We start from the raw sequence: 13,683 nt of genomic DNA on the forward strand, positions 1-13,683 counted from the left end.
TATGTCAACTCTCAACGGCCTAACTCTATCAGCAAAGTAATCCACCATACCATGGTTGCTTCATGCATCAATTTCCAACAAGAGGTTAGACGGAATGTCAAACCCATGGAAAATAAAGACAAAAGTGATGCAAAGGGAAAAATTAATGCCCAAAATTTTTCCCACAGCCATTCCAATAACAACAACAACAATTGGTCCAAGGAGAAAGGAACTTACAAAGGTAAAAATAAACTCTCTCCTTACGAGCTTGAAACTTTTCTCAAGGATCACAAATGTTTTAAGTGTGGGGAGCAAGGACATGGCTGTCGTTCTTTGCCCCAAAAGAAATGCTCACAATGAGACTCCTAGAGCTTCGACTATCGAAGTTCCAAAAGAGGATACTCATTGCAAAGGATCACCTCTCTCCTATGCTTGGGGAAAGGTAAGGGAGCGTGATGCTTTCATCTTGTTTGACCCTGGTTCTACTCTCAACTTCATATCAATGGAGTTGGCCACCAAGTTGGGCATTCAAGCTTTTGAGATGGGAGATGCAGTAACTGTCGATGCCGCTTTCAAGGGACAACAAGCCTCCGTTACTCCCTTGATTGGGAAGTTGAGGCTTCATATCCAAAGCTATGTCGACAAAGAAGACTTCTTTATCTCTTCTCTCCAACATGAGGATACTATCCTAGGGATACCATGGTTCAACTGCATGGCTGCCAACATGAAGTTCCCTGAAAGGAGAATCTACTTCACCTACAGGGGAAAGAATATGTATATAGATGCTAATGAGACTGGTCGTACTATACCACTTGTAAATCCTCTTGCCCTTGATAAATCAATGAAAAGCTCAGTTTCTATGTACATGATTTTTGTCAAAGAATCCCTAAAAGGTCCTAATGTTTCATCAAAGGTGAATGGTAAGAATCAAGAAGAGTTAGACTTGTCTAACTTTCTAAAAGGATTCCAAGATGTGTTCATTGATGATATCCCTATGGACTTATCTCCAAAACGAGGGGATGATGACCATCAAATTGACCTCCTATCACGAAGCTCACCACCTAACAAACCTCCCTATCGAGTTTCACAAGCTCACCAAGAGGAAATCATGAGGCAAGTACAAGAATTGGTAGGCAAAGGAATGGTGAGGCCTACTATCCTCTCCCTTTTGCTCTCCAATCCTTTTAGTGCAAAAGAAAGATGGTATATACCGCATGTGTGTGGACTATCGTGCACTAAACCATATCACTATCAAAAACAAATTTCCCGTACCTCGGGTAGAAGGTCTGTTTGATAAGCTATGTCATAATAATCAATATCTAATTCTCCTAAATGATTTTCTCATATTAAACTCATCATTTAATGTGGGGAAGTGCCAGGGGAGAAAAAGCTAGAATATTGGTTAAGCTAGCAGACCAGCCACAGTAGCGATCCAAAGGAGGGAAAATAGGGATCCAAAGGGGGGGCCATCTGCAAAAGATCCATGTGCAACAATGGGCTAAAAAGACCCTAAGGTTCAGCCCATTAAGACTTCCAAAATGCTAAGGTTCCAAAATTCAAAGGTTGTGTCCAAAGGGTTAAAGCTTAGGGGGAATTGGATGCTTTATGTGCTCTCCAAAGTCAACACACATCCCTACACATGAGGGGGTGAGCCCTAAAGGTAGGGGATGAGAGAGAAAGTCACACACACACACACACACACACACATGCTCCCTTTACACAAAGGGAATTAGGGACACATGTCAGCTCCCTAGCCCAGATGCCCACAAGGGGTGCCCAATTCCTACTGGATGGCCTTGGAGGTGGACCAATGAGAATTAAGCTAGAGTAAATTTAGTTTAATTAATTTAAAAACACTTAATAAAAGAACCAATGAGAATTAAATCTCCTAAAAGACTATTGGGCAGTGTCCCAAGAGGTCCAATGAGCATTCAGGAGCCCAATGGCTTGCCTGATTCCTATTGGCCAAGAGGCAAAGGGGTCCAACGCGAGTTTAGTTTAATTATTAAATTAACTAAAGCTCTCACAAAAGGGGAAAGGCGGACACATGTCAAAAGGATATCACTTATGCTGCTTAATGGTCATTGGCTTGACTTGGGGAGGGCCAATGAGGCTGGAGCAAGAGCAAATAGCAAGAGGGCTCGCCCAAGAGAGAGAGGGGGCTGATTTTTGAAAAGCATTATCACACACACACTCACACAATCTCATGTGTGAAGAAAGAGAAGACTATCTCTTCCCAAGCTTTAATGGAGAGCTCATCACCTATTCCAAGCTTGTGAGATAGAAGCCTATAATGACACACGGGTAGAAGACCTATTTGATAAGCTACAAGGATCGACCTACTTCAGTAGGATTGACCTAAAAAGTGGCTATTATCAAATAAGGATAGTTGATCAAGACATTGTAAAGACCGCATTTCGCACCACATTTGGTCTTTACGAATACATTGTCATGCCTTTTGGCTTGACCAATGCACCAGCCACATTCAACCGCTTGATGGAGAAGCTGTTCGAACCTTCACTGGAGTGTTCTTTGATGATATTATCATCTACTCTAATTCATTGGAGGAACACAAGCAACACCTCCAGGTAATATTTCAAGTTTTAAGAGAGAATAAACTTTATGTTAATCAAAAGAAAAGTGAATTTTTCTTGGAAGAGATTCAATATTTAGGTCATATTATCTCTCAAGATGGCATCCAAATGGATCCATCTAAGTTAGAGGTAATAAAAGGATGGCCTAAACCAAGGAATCTTCATGAACTAAGAAGCTTTATAGGTATGTGTCCATACTATAGACGCTTCATAGAAAAGTTCTCACAAATTGCGGGACCATTACATGACCTAACAAAGAAAAGCGTTAGGTATACATGGTCTGCTAAGGAGAACAATGCTTTCGAAAATCTTAAAGAAAAGCTTCTCTCTCAACCTGTGCTTACACTACCGGATCTCTCAAAGCCATTTGAGGTCCATTGTGATGCTTGTGGTGATTGCCTTGGAGCTGTTTTGCTCCAAGAAGGGCATGCCATAGGCTATGAGAGTCGAAGGCTCGACCCTGTTAAGCCAGCTCTAGGCATATACGAAAAGGAACTCCTTGCAGTTCTACATGCCTTAGACTCATGAAAGCACTATTTATTGGCGACTCCTTTCATTCTACAAACGGATCACTAAAGTCTTAAGCACTTCATGACGCAGACCAAGCTCTCCGACAAACAAATGAGGTGGGCAAATTTCCTTTCGCAATTTCATTTTCATATTGCTGACATTGCTGGCAAGCATAATCAAGTAGCTCATGCACTCTCCAGATGGCCGAGAGTGAATGCGGTTTTCATAGCAACTCACAATGATCTATCTTCAATGATAGATGAGTACGCTATTGATCCCGATTTTAGAGATGTGATTTCAGCCCTTCCATTAGGGAAGAAAGAAGAACCATTTACTTTACAAGATGGTTATCTTCTCTATGGCAATAGACTATGCGTTACTAACTCACTACGTGAGAAAGTAATGTATGAATCTCATGCTCCACCTTATGCGGGGCATAGAGGGATTCAGTCTACCTTAAAGGGAATTGAAACATATTTCTATTGGCCTACCATGAAAGTGAACATACAAGAGTATGTTTCTAAATGTGTGGTATGCCAAAAGACTAAATTTGATAGAGGGAAGCAACTTGGATTGCTTCAACCCTTGCCAATCCCTAATTCACCATGGGAGAGCATATCCATGGATTTTATCTTTGGATTGCCTAAGTCTATCCATGGGGATATGGGAATATGGACGATAGTAGACAGGTTCAGTAAACAAGCTCATTTTATACCTGTCAAAAAGACTATCAAAGCCCATCAAATGGCAACCCTCTTCATTTCACAAATTTTCAAGTACCATGGCTTGCCAATGTCCATAGTGTCGGATAGAGATCCTAGAATGACCAATAATTTTTGGAAGGGTCTCTTTGAGAATTTTGGGACAAGGCTGAACTTCTCTTCGGCCTATCATCTACAAACGGATGGCCAAAGTGAAATAGCTAACCTAACCATTCTCGATCTACTAAAAGCCTATGTAATGGAGATAGATCAAAGATCCCAATGGGAGAAGTACTTACCCTTAGTGGAGTATGCTTACAATAACACTGTACATACTTCCACGGGAAAAGCACCTTTCAAGGTAATTCAGGGAAGATCAAAAATTCCCTTGCTACTTAAGGTACATGGGAAGATCTTCGCGACAGATGAGTATAGCCAAGACCTACAAGAATCTTTTCAAAAGATTAAGGATGCTATCTCTATCTCACAGCAAAGGCAAAAGGCTGCTGCTGACAAGCACAGAAGAGCCCAAGCCTTTAAAGAAAACAATTGGGTCTTGTTAAAGCTTCCCAAGGCTCGATTAAGGCACAGGACGGGCAAGAATCCTGCAGGCCACCAAAAGTACTATGTTAAACTAGCAAAAAGGTACTATGGTCCCTTCCAGATTCTTAGGCCAATCAATGAGATGGCCTATCAACTCAAGTTTCCCAATCATTGGCTCATACACAATGCTTTCCATGTGAGCCTATTAAAGCCTTACAATGGAGAGCCACCTCAAGAACCAACTATTGAAGACACAACGGAGATCGAGGACCAAGAGGAGGTGTTGCAGCCCGAGTCCATTCTCCGACATGAAGACAAGGTATTAAGAGGCGGTAAGACTATCCGACGATATCTTATTAAGTTTAAGAATTATCCTTTTGAAGATGCTAGATGGATGCAAGGCATACAATTAAAGGATAACCTAAACCTTGTCAATGCTTACAATGCTTCCCAAGAGTAAGCAAATGTACAAAATGTTAAAAATGAACAAAGTTTTTTTTGTCTTATAAGACTCTCTTTTTCTTTATTGTGCACAAAAATAAAGTAGTATGCATGCTTAGATCAAGTTTGCGGAGACGACGTCTCCCAAACACCAAGTAGAGCTTGTCACTCTACTATCGAAGATTGATAGGAATAATGTGCAGACATGCTTGCGGCAGTCTCAGGCTCTCAAGCACCAAATGGACTAGTCATCCATTGTGGAATGATGTCGTAGGGTAACATAGGGATCCTCTACCCGCTAAGAAAAGGACTCATGAATATGCTTTATCTTCTCTACACCATAGTCGAGGACGACTATGATTTCAAGAGAGAGGTAATGTCATAATAATCAATATCTAATTCTCCTAAATGATTTTCTCATATTAAACTGATCATTTAATGTGGGGAAGTGCCAGGGGAGAAAAGCTAGAATATTGGTTAAGCTAGCAGACCGGCCACAGTAGGGATCCAAAGGGTGGGCCATGTGCAAAAGATCCATGTGCAACAATGGGCTAAAAAGACCCTAAGGTTCAAGCCATTAAGACTTCCAAAATGCTAAGGTTCCAAAATTCAAAGGTTGTGTCCAAAGGGTTAAAGCTTAGGTGGAATTGGATGCTTTGTGTGCTCTCCAAAGTCAACACACATCCCTACACATGAGGGGGCAATCCCTAAAGGTAGGGGATGAGAGAGAAAGTCACACACACACACATACACACAGGCTCCCTTTACACAAAGGGAATTAGGGACACATATCAGCTCCCTAGCCCAGATGCCCACAAGGTGTGCCCAATTCCTACTAGATGGCCTTGGAGGTGCACCAATGAGAATTAAGCTAGAGTAAATCTAGTTTAATTAATTTAAAAACACTTAATAAAAGAACCAATGAGAATTAAGTCTCCTAAAAGACTATTGGGCAGTTTCCCAAGGGGTCCAATGAGCATTCAGGAGCCCAATGGCTTGCCTGATTCCTATTGGCCAGGAGGCAAAGGGGTCCAATGAGAGTTTAGTTTAATTATTAAATTACCTAAAGCTCTCACAAAAGGGGAAAGGGGGACACATGTCAAAAGGCTATCACTTATGCTGCTTAATGGTCATTGGCTAGTCTTGAAGTAACACAAAGAATTGTATTGTACAATGTCTCTCTTGATGGGAGAAACCATAATACAAAGCCTTTTGGAGGGGGGACCGACTCCATGCAAATCCGGTCCTCAACTATTGTCATTAGCTTAATTTCTCTCTCTTTGGAAAGTATTGTTGATGCTATCTAACTAGGTGTTATGTTTTTTGTTGCTCTCTCCACCCAAGCACTCTTGTAATTCTTATTAGGAATCTATTCTAATGAAATGCCCAATATGTTCATGCTCATTTCCGCTACACACAAGTTATTAGGCTTATCTCTCAACCTGTGCTTACACTACCGGATCTTAAAGAAAAGCTTCTCTCTCAACCTGCGCTTACACTACCGGATCTCTCAAAGCCATTTGAGGTCCAATGTGATGCTTGTGGTGATTGCCTTGGAGCTGTTTTGCTCCAAGAAGGGCATGCCATAGGCTATGAGAGTCGAAGGCTCGACCCTGTTGAGCAAGCTCTAGGCATATACGAAAAGGAACTCCTTTCAGTTCTACATGCCTTAGTCTCATGGAAGCACTATTTATTGGGGACTTCTTTCATTCTACAAACGGATCACCAAAGTCTTAAGTACTTCATGACGCACACCAAGCTCTCCGACAAACAAATGAGGTGGGCAAATTTCCTTTCGCAATTTCATTTTCAATTTGCTGGCATTGCTGGCAAGCATAATCAAGTAGCTGATGCACTCTCAAGATGGCCGAGAGTGAATGCGGTTTCCATAGCAACTCACAATGATCTATCTTCAATGATAGATGAGTACGCTATTGATCCCGATTTTAGAGATGTGATTTCAGCCCTTGCATTAGGGAAGAAAGAAGAACCATTTACTTTACAAGATGGTTATCTTCTCTATGGCAATAGACTATGCGTTACTAACTCACTACGTGAGAAAGTAATGTATGAATCTCATGCTCCACCTTATGCGAGGCATAGAGGGATTCAGTCTACCTTAAAGGGAATTGAAACATATTTCTATTGGCCTACCATGAAAGTGAACATACAAGAGTATGTTTCTAAATGTGTGGTATGCCAAAAGACTAAATTTGATAGAGGGAAGCAACTTGGATTGCTTCAACCCTTGCCAATCCCTAATTCACCATGGGAGAGCATATCCATGGATTTTATCTTTGGATTGCCTAAGTCTATCCATGGGAATACGGGAATATGGATGGTAGTAGACAGGTTCAGTAAACAAGCTCATTTTATACCTGTCAAAAACACTATCAAAGCCCATCAAATGGCAACCCTCTTCATTTCACAAATTTTCAAGTACCATGGCTTGCCAATGTCCATAGTGTCGGATAGAGATCCTAGAATGACCAGTAATTTCTAGAAGGGTCTCTTTGAGAATTTAGGGACAAGGCTGAACTTCTCTTCGGCCTATCATCCACAAACGGATGGCCAAAGTGAAATATCTAACCTAACCATTCTTGATCTACTAAAAGCCTATGTAGCGGAAGTAGATCAAAGATCCCAATGGGAGAAGTACTTACCCTTAGTGGAGTATGCTTACAATAACACTGTACATACTTCCACTGGAAAAGCACCTTTCGAGGTAATTGAGGGAAGATCAAAACGTCCCTTGCTACTTAAGGTACATGGGAAGATCTTCGCTGCAGATGAGTATAGCTGAGACCTACAAGAATCTATTCAAAAGATTAAGGATGCTATCTCTATCTCACAGCAAAGGCAAAAGGCTGCTGCTGACAAGCACAGAAGAGCCCAAGCCTTTAAAGAAAACAATTGGGTCTTGTTAAAGTTTCCCAAGGCTCGATTAAGGCACACGACAGGCAAGAATCCTACAGGCCACCAAAAGTACTATGCTAAACTAGCAAAAAGGTACTATGGTCCCTTCCAGATTCTTAGGCCAATCAATCAGATTGTCTATCAACTCAAGTTGCCCAATCATTGGCTCATACACAATGCTTTCCATGTGAGCCTATTAAAGCCTTACAAAGGAGAGCCACCTCAAGAACCAACTATTGAAGACACACCGAAGATCAAGGACCAAGAGGAGGTGCTGCAGCCCGAGTCCATTCTCCGACATGAAGACAAGGTATTAAGAGGCGGTAAGAGTATCCGACGATATCTTATTAAGTTTAAGAATTATCCTTTTGAAGATGCTAGATGGATGCAAGGCATACAATTAAAGGATAACCTAAACCTTGTCAATGCTTACAATGCTTCCCAAGAGTAAGAAAATGTACAAAATGTTACAAATGAACAAAGTTTTTTTTGTCTTATAAGACTCTCTTTTTATTTATTGTGCACAAAAATAAAGTAGTATGCATGCTTAGATCAAGTTTGCGGAGACGACGTCTCCCAAACACCAAGTAGAGCTTGTCACTCTACTATCGAAGATTGATAGGACTAATGTGCAGACATGCTTGCGGCACTCTCAGGCTCTCAAGCACCAAATGGACTAGTCATCCATTGTGGAATGATGTCGTAGGGTAACATAGGGATCCTCTACCCGCTAAGAAAAGGACTTTATGAATATGCTTTATCTTCTCTACACCATAGTCGAGGACGACTATGATTTCAAGAGAGAGGTAATGTCATAATAATCAATCTCTAATTCTCCTAAATGATTTTCTCATATTAAACTGATCGTTTAATGTGGGGAAGTGCCAGGGGAGAAAAAGGTAGAATATTGGTTAAGCTAGCAGACCCGCCACAATAGGGATCCAAAGGAGGGAAAATAGGGATCCAAACGGGGGGCCATCTGCAAAAGAGCCATGTGCAACAATGGGCTAAAAAGACACTAAGGTTCAGCCCATTAAGACTTCCAAAATGCTAAGGTTCCAAAATTCAAAGGTTGTGTCCAAAAGGTTAAAGCTTAGGGGGAGTTGGATGCTTTGTGTGCTCTCCAAAGTCAACACACATCCCTACACATGAGGGGGCGAGCCCTAAAGGTAGGGGATGAAAGAGAAAGTCACACACACAGGCTCCCTTTAAAACAAAGGGAATTAGGGACACATGTCAGCTCCCTAGCTCAGATGCCCACAAGGTGTGCACAATTCCTACTGGATGGCCTTGGAGGTGGACCAATGAGAATTAAGCTAGAGTAAATCTACTTTAATTAATTTAAAAACACTTAATAAAAGAACCAATGAGAATTAAGTCTCCTAAAAGACTATTGGACAGTCTCCCAAGGGGTCCAATGAGCATTCAGGAGCCCAATGGCTTGCCTGATTCCTATTGGCCAGGAGGCAAAGGGGTCCAATGAGAGTTTAGTTTAATTATTAAATTACCTAAAGCTCTCACAAAAGGGGAAAGGGGGACACATGTCAAAAGGCTATCACTTATGCTGCTTAATGGTCATTGGCTAGTCTTTGATGATACCATCATCTACTCCAATTCCTTGGAGGAACACAAGCAACATCTGCAAGTAATTCAAGCATTAAGGGAGAATAAGCTTTTTCTCAATCAAAAGAAAAGCGAATTTTTCCTTCAAGACATTCAATACCTAGGTCATATTATCTCTAGAGATGGTATCCGTATGGATGCATCAAAGTTGGAGGTAATAAAAGCATGGCCTAATCCAAGGAATCTACATGAGCTAAGAAGCTTTATTGTTGGTATATGTGCATACTATATACGCTTCATAGAAAAATTCTCTTAAATAGCAGGACCATTACATGACTTAACAAAGAAAAACGTTAAGTATTCATGGACTGCTAAGGAGAAAAGTGCTTTTGACAATCTCAAAGAGAAGTTTATCTCCCAACCAGTCCTTATTCTTCTGGATCTCTCAAAGCCATTTGAGCTCCAATGTGATGCTTGTGGTGATTGCCTTGGAGCAGTCTTGCTTCAAGAAGGGCATGCCATAGCATATGAGAGCCGAAGGCTCAACACGGATGAACGGGTCTTAGGCATTTATGAGAAAGAGCTGTTAGCTGTTCTACATGCCCTAGATACATGGAAGCACTATCTATTGGGGACTCCATTCATCTCAAGAACAGACCATCAAAGTCTCAAGTACTTCATGACGCAAACAAAGCTTTCCAACAAAAAAATGAGGTGGGCAAATTTTCTTTCACAATTTAATTTCCACATTGGTGGTAAGCACAATCAACTGGCTGATGCACTTTCATAATAACCAAAAGTTAATGTGGTGTCAATAGCAACTCACAATGATCTACCTTCTATGATAGATGAGTATGCTATTGAACCTGACTTTAAAGACATAATGTCAGCCCTTACTTTGGGGAAGAAAGAGGAAACATTCACCTTGAAGGATGGTTATCTTCTCCATGGCAATAGGCTATGTGTTCCCACTCCCTTCATGAGAAAGTCATGTATGAATCCCATGCTCCTCCCTATGTGGGGCATAGAGGCATTCAACCTACTCTTCAAGGAGTAGAGATGTACTTTTATTGGCCTACCATGAAAGTGGACATACAAGAGTATGTTTCAAAATGTGTAGTATGCCAAAAGACCAAGTATGATAGATGGAAGCAACTTGGATTACTCTAGCCATTGCCCATTCCTAATTCACCATGGGAGAGTATATCCATGGATTTTATCTTTGGATTACCAAAATCTATCCATGGGAATACAAAAATATGGACAATAGTCGACAGGTTTAGCAAGCAAGCACACTTTATCGCTGTCAAGAATACTATTAAGCCACACCAAATGGCAACTCTCTTCATATCACATATTTTTAAACACAATGGATTACCAACATCCATCGTGTCAGATAGAGATCCTAGAATGACCAGTAATTTCTAGAAAGGTCTCTTCAAAAATCTAGGTACAAGATTGAATTTCTCTTAGGCCTAGCAAGCATGTCTGCTCTTTAGTCCATTTGATCTTCCCAAGTAGAGTGACAAATTCTACATGGTGTTTGAGAGACGTCATCATCCCAAACATGATTCTTAGTATGTATACCACTTAAATTTGTGCACAATAAAGAGAGAATTAGTCTTATAAGACAAAAGATTGATCATTAAAAGAAATATGTACATTTGCTTACTCTAATGTAGCATTGTAAGCGTTGACAAGGTTCATACTATCCTTAAGCTGGATTCCTTGCATCCATCTAGCATCTTCAAAAGGATAATTTTTGAACTTAATAAGATACTGTCGGATAATCTTACTATGTCATAGTACCTTATAGGGAAGGAGGAGAGGATTTAGCAATATTTCTAATTGAAGTGAGTGACCCACTGTGGTGACTAGGAAAATGGGGTGCATGTGACTGTGGCTCCCATCTTGTCTCCTCATTATTTAAAATACCAGAGTCAATAGAGAGAGAAGAAGAGAGAATGTGGGTAGGATGTAGAGGATAGGAGATATTTACAATAGTCTAGCTTTGGCTAGACATAAGCTTATTAGGGAGAGGAGAGAGGTAAGAAATTTATAAGAGAGGTTTTCGAAGGTGGATAGTTGTTGATGATGATGGATCCTCCAAAAATGGTGAGAGAATCACTCTAGACTAGCCAAGACCTCATTAAAAGATCCTTGTCTCTTGTAATCATGCTTGAAGACTTGTAGAACCATAGCCATTCTAGAGGGAAGAAAATTGGGGATGGCCTGTGTCACCATTACACGAGAAAATTGGGGTCCACCACAAAGATCATAGCTTCGCGTTCATAACTCCAAAAATTTTGAAAAAAATTGAGCTAAAAGTTGAGCTCACAAGCTACATCTTTCATGTTGAACACTCCTTCAGATTCGGGATTCTTCTCTACTTAAAAAATTCAGCCAAATAATGTATTATTTGTGGCTGCAAAGGTCTTTTGGTGGTCCCCTTTGAGTGGACTTCTATCTTGCCTTCAAGTGTAAGCTCCTTCATGTGTATGAAAACATGACCTAAAGTTTTGAAAAGATTGGCAATCATCTAGATGGAGGTATTATTGAAATTTGAAAGTGGGGTTGAGGTTTGAAAATGAAAACTAGTGAATAAAATATTTGGTAGGGTGGAATAATATATATACATGAAAAATATATTAGAAAATACTAAAAAATATATATAATGTAATTTAGAATATATATGTTTAATATTTAAGCTCAAAAAAAAGATCAACAAAGAAAGCTTATTTATGCTACATCGTGATTGATTAGCATAAGTCTTATTTATTTAATAAAGGCTAAAATGTTTGTGAAAAAGAGAAGAAAAATTAAAAGTAACTTATATAATCGGAAATAATTTTGGTAAAAGAGAAAAAATATATGGGGGGTACCCATGCATGGAAAAGCTTGCCTCAGGACCAAGGGAGAAAAAGCTAGAATATTGGTTAAGCTAGCAGACTGGCCACAGTAGGGATCCAAAGGAGGGAAATTGGGATCCAAAGGGGGGGGCATCTACAAATGAGCAATGTGCAACCATGAGCTTAAAAGACCCTAAGGTTCAGTCCATTAAGACTTCCAAAATGCTAAGGTTCCAAAATTCAAAGGTTGACTCCAATGGCTTAGGAAATTTGGATGCTTTGTTTGTGTGTAAAAAAGTCTTCCCAAGTCCTACAAAGGATGGGGCGAGCCCAAGAAGTAGGGGATGAGAAAGAAACACACACACACACAACCTTCCTTTGCTCACAAGGGGAAAGAGGGACATATGTAAGCTCCCTAGCCGAGATGCCCACAAGGTGTACTCAATTCCTATTGGATGGCCATGGAGGTGGACCAATGAGAATTAGGCTAGAAATCTAGTTAAATTAATTTAAAAACACTTAATAAAAGAACCAATAAGAATTAAGCTCTCTAGAAGACTATTGGACAGTCTCCCAAGGGATCCAATGAGCATTCAGCAGCCCAATGGCTTGCCTGATTCCTATTGGCCAGGAGGGAAAGGGGTCCAATGAGAGTTTAGTTGCATTTATTAATACCTAAAGCTCTCACAAAAGGGGAAAGGGGGACACATGTCAAAAGGCTATCACTTATACTAGTATCACTTACAAGAGAGTACCTAGGAAGCCTCCTTGTGAGACTCCCAAAAGAGGCCTCTCTCAGATTCGGGAAGAAGAAGAGGATCCATACGAAGGGCTCAAAAATTTGCTTCTTGATGATGCATCTCCTTCCAAAAGGAAAATTCAAGAGTCCCCCTGAAGGAATGAGAAAGAAGTGAGCCTCCCGCCACCTCGGCGGAGATGTCTCCATGAAGACGGCGGGCTAAACGCTCTCCATCACCTCCAAAACGGAGAAGACCATCACACACTTCTCTACACTATAAGTCAAAGAGGGATGACAAAAAGCAAGAGAAGAAAAAGGCAAGAAAGAGAACACCCTCTTCTCCATCTTCTTCATCCTCTTCCTCTTATGAAAGTGATGGTGAAGACAAAGAAGTCAAGGCGAGAAAGAGGTCACCCTCTTCTCCATCTTCCTCAAATTCTTCATCTTCTGAAGAAAATGATGGTAAAATCTTTGAACCATCAAAAAGAAGAGGCCATAGGAAATCCTTGTTAAGTATGGAGCTTGATTTACCCTTGTAATTTTCTGTGGTAAAAGCGCACATTTGTAAGGCCCCCATTATGAGGAGAAGCCATCGTGCGTGAAGGAAAATTACTCACCGGAAACAAAAATTTTCACGGACAAGAATCAGGGGCAACTTTAAAGTCCTCGGGGGCGGAGGCCCATGAGACTTTTTTTCGTCGGAATATTCTTTTTTGCCGGAATATTATGGCCGGACGGTGGCCGGAAAGTGGTCGGAAAACAACTGGTCGGTTGGCCGATGGCCGGTAGTCAATGGCCGATGGCCGATGGTCGGAAGTCAATGGCCGGTGGCCGGTGGCCGAATTCAA

This window comes from Adiantum capillus-veneris, chromosome 8 (genome assembly GCF_014529385.1).
Source record: "Adiantum capillus-veneris isolate H3 chromosome 8, ASM1452938v2, whole genome shotgun sequence".
In the NCBI taxonomy this organism is placed as follows: Eukaryota; Viridiplantae; Streptophyta; class Polypodiopsida; order Polypodiales; family Pteridaceae; genus Adiantum; species Adiantum capillus-veneris.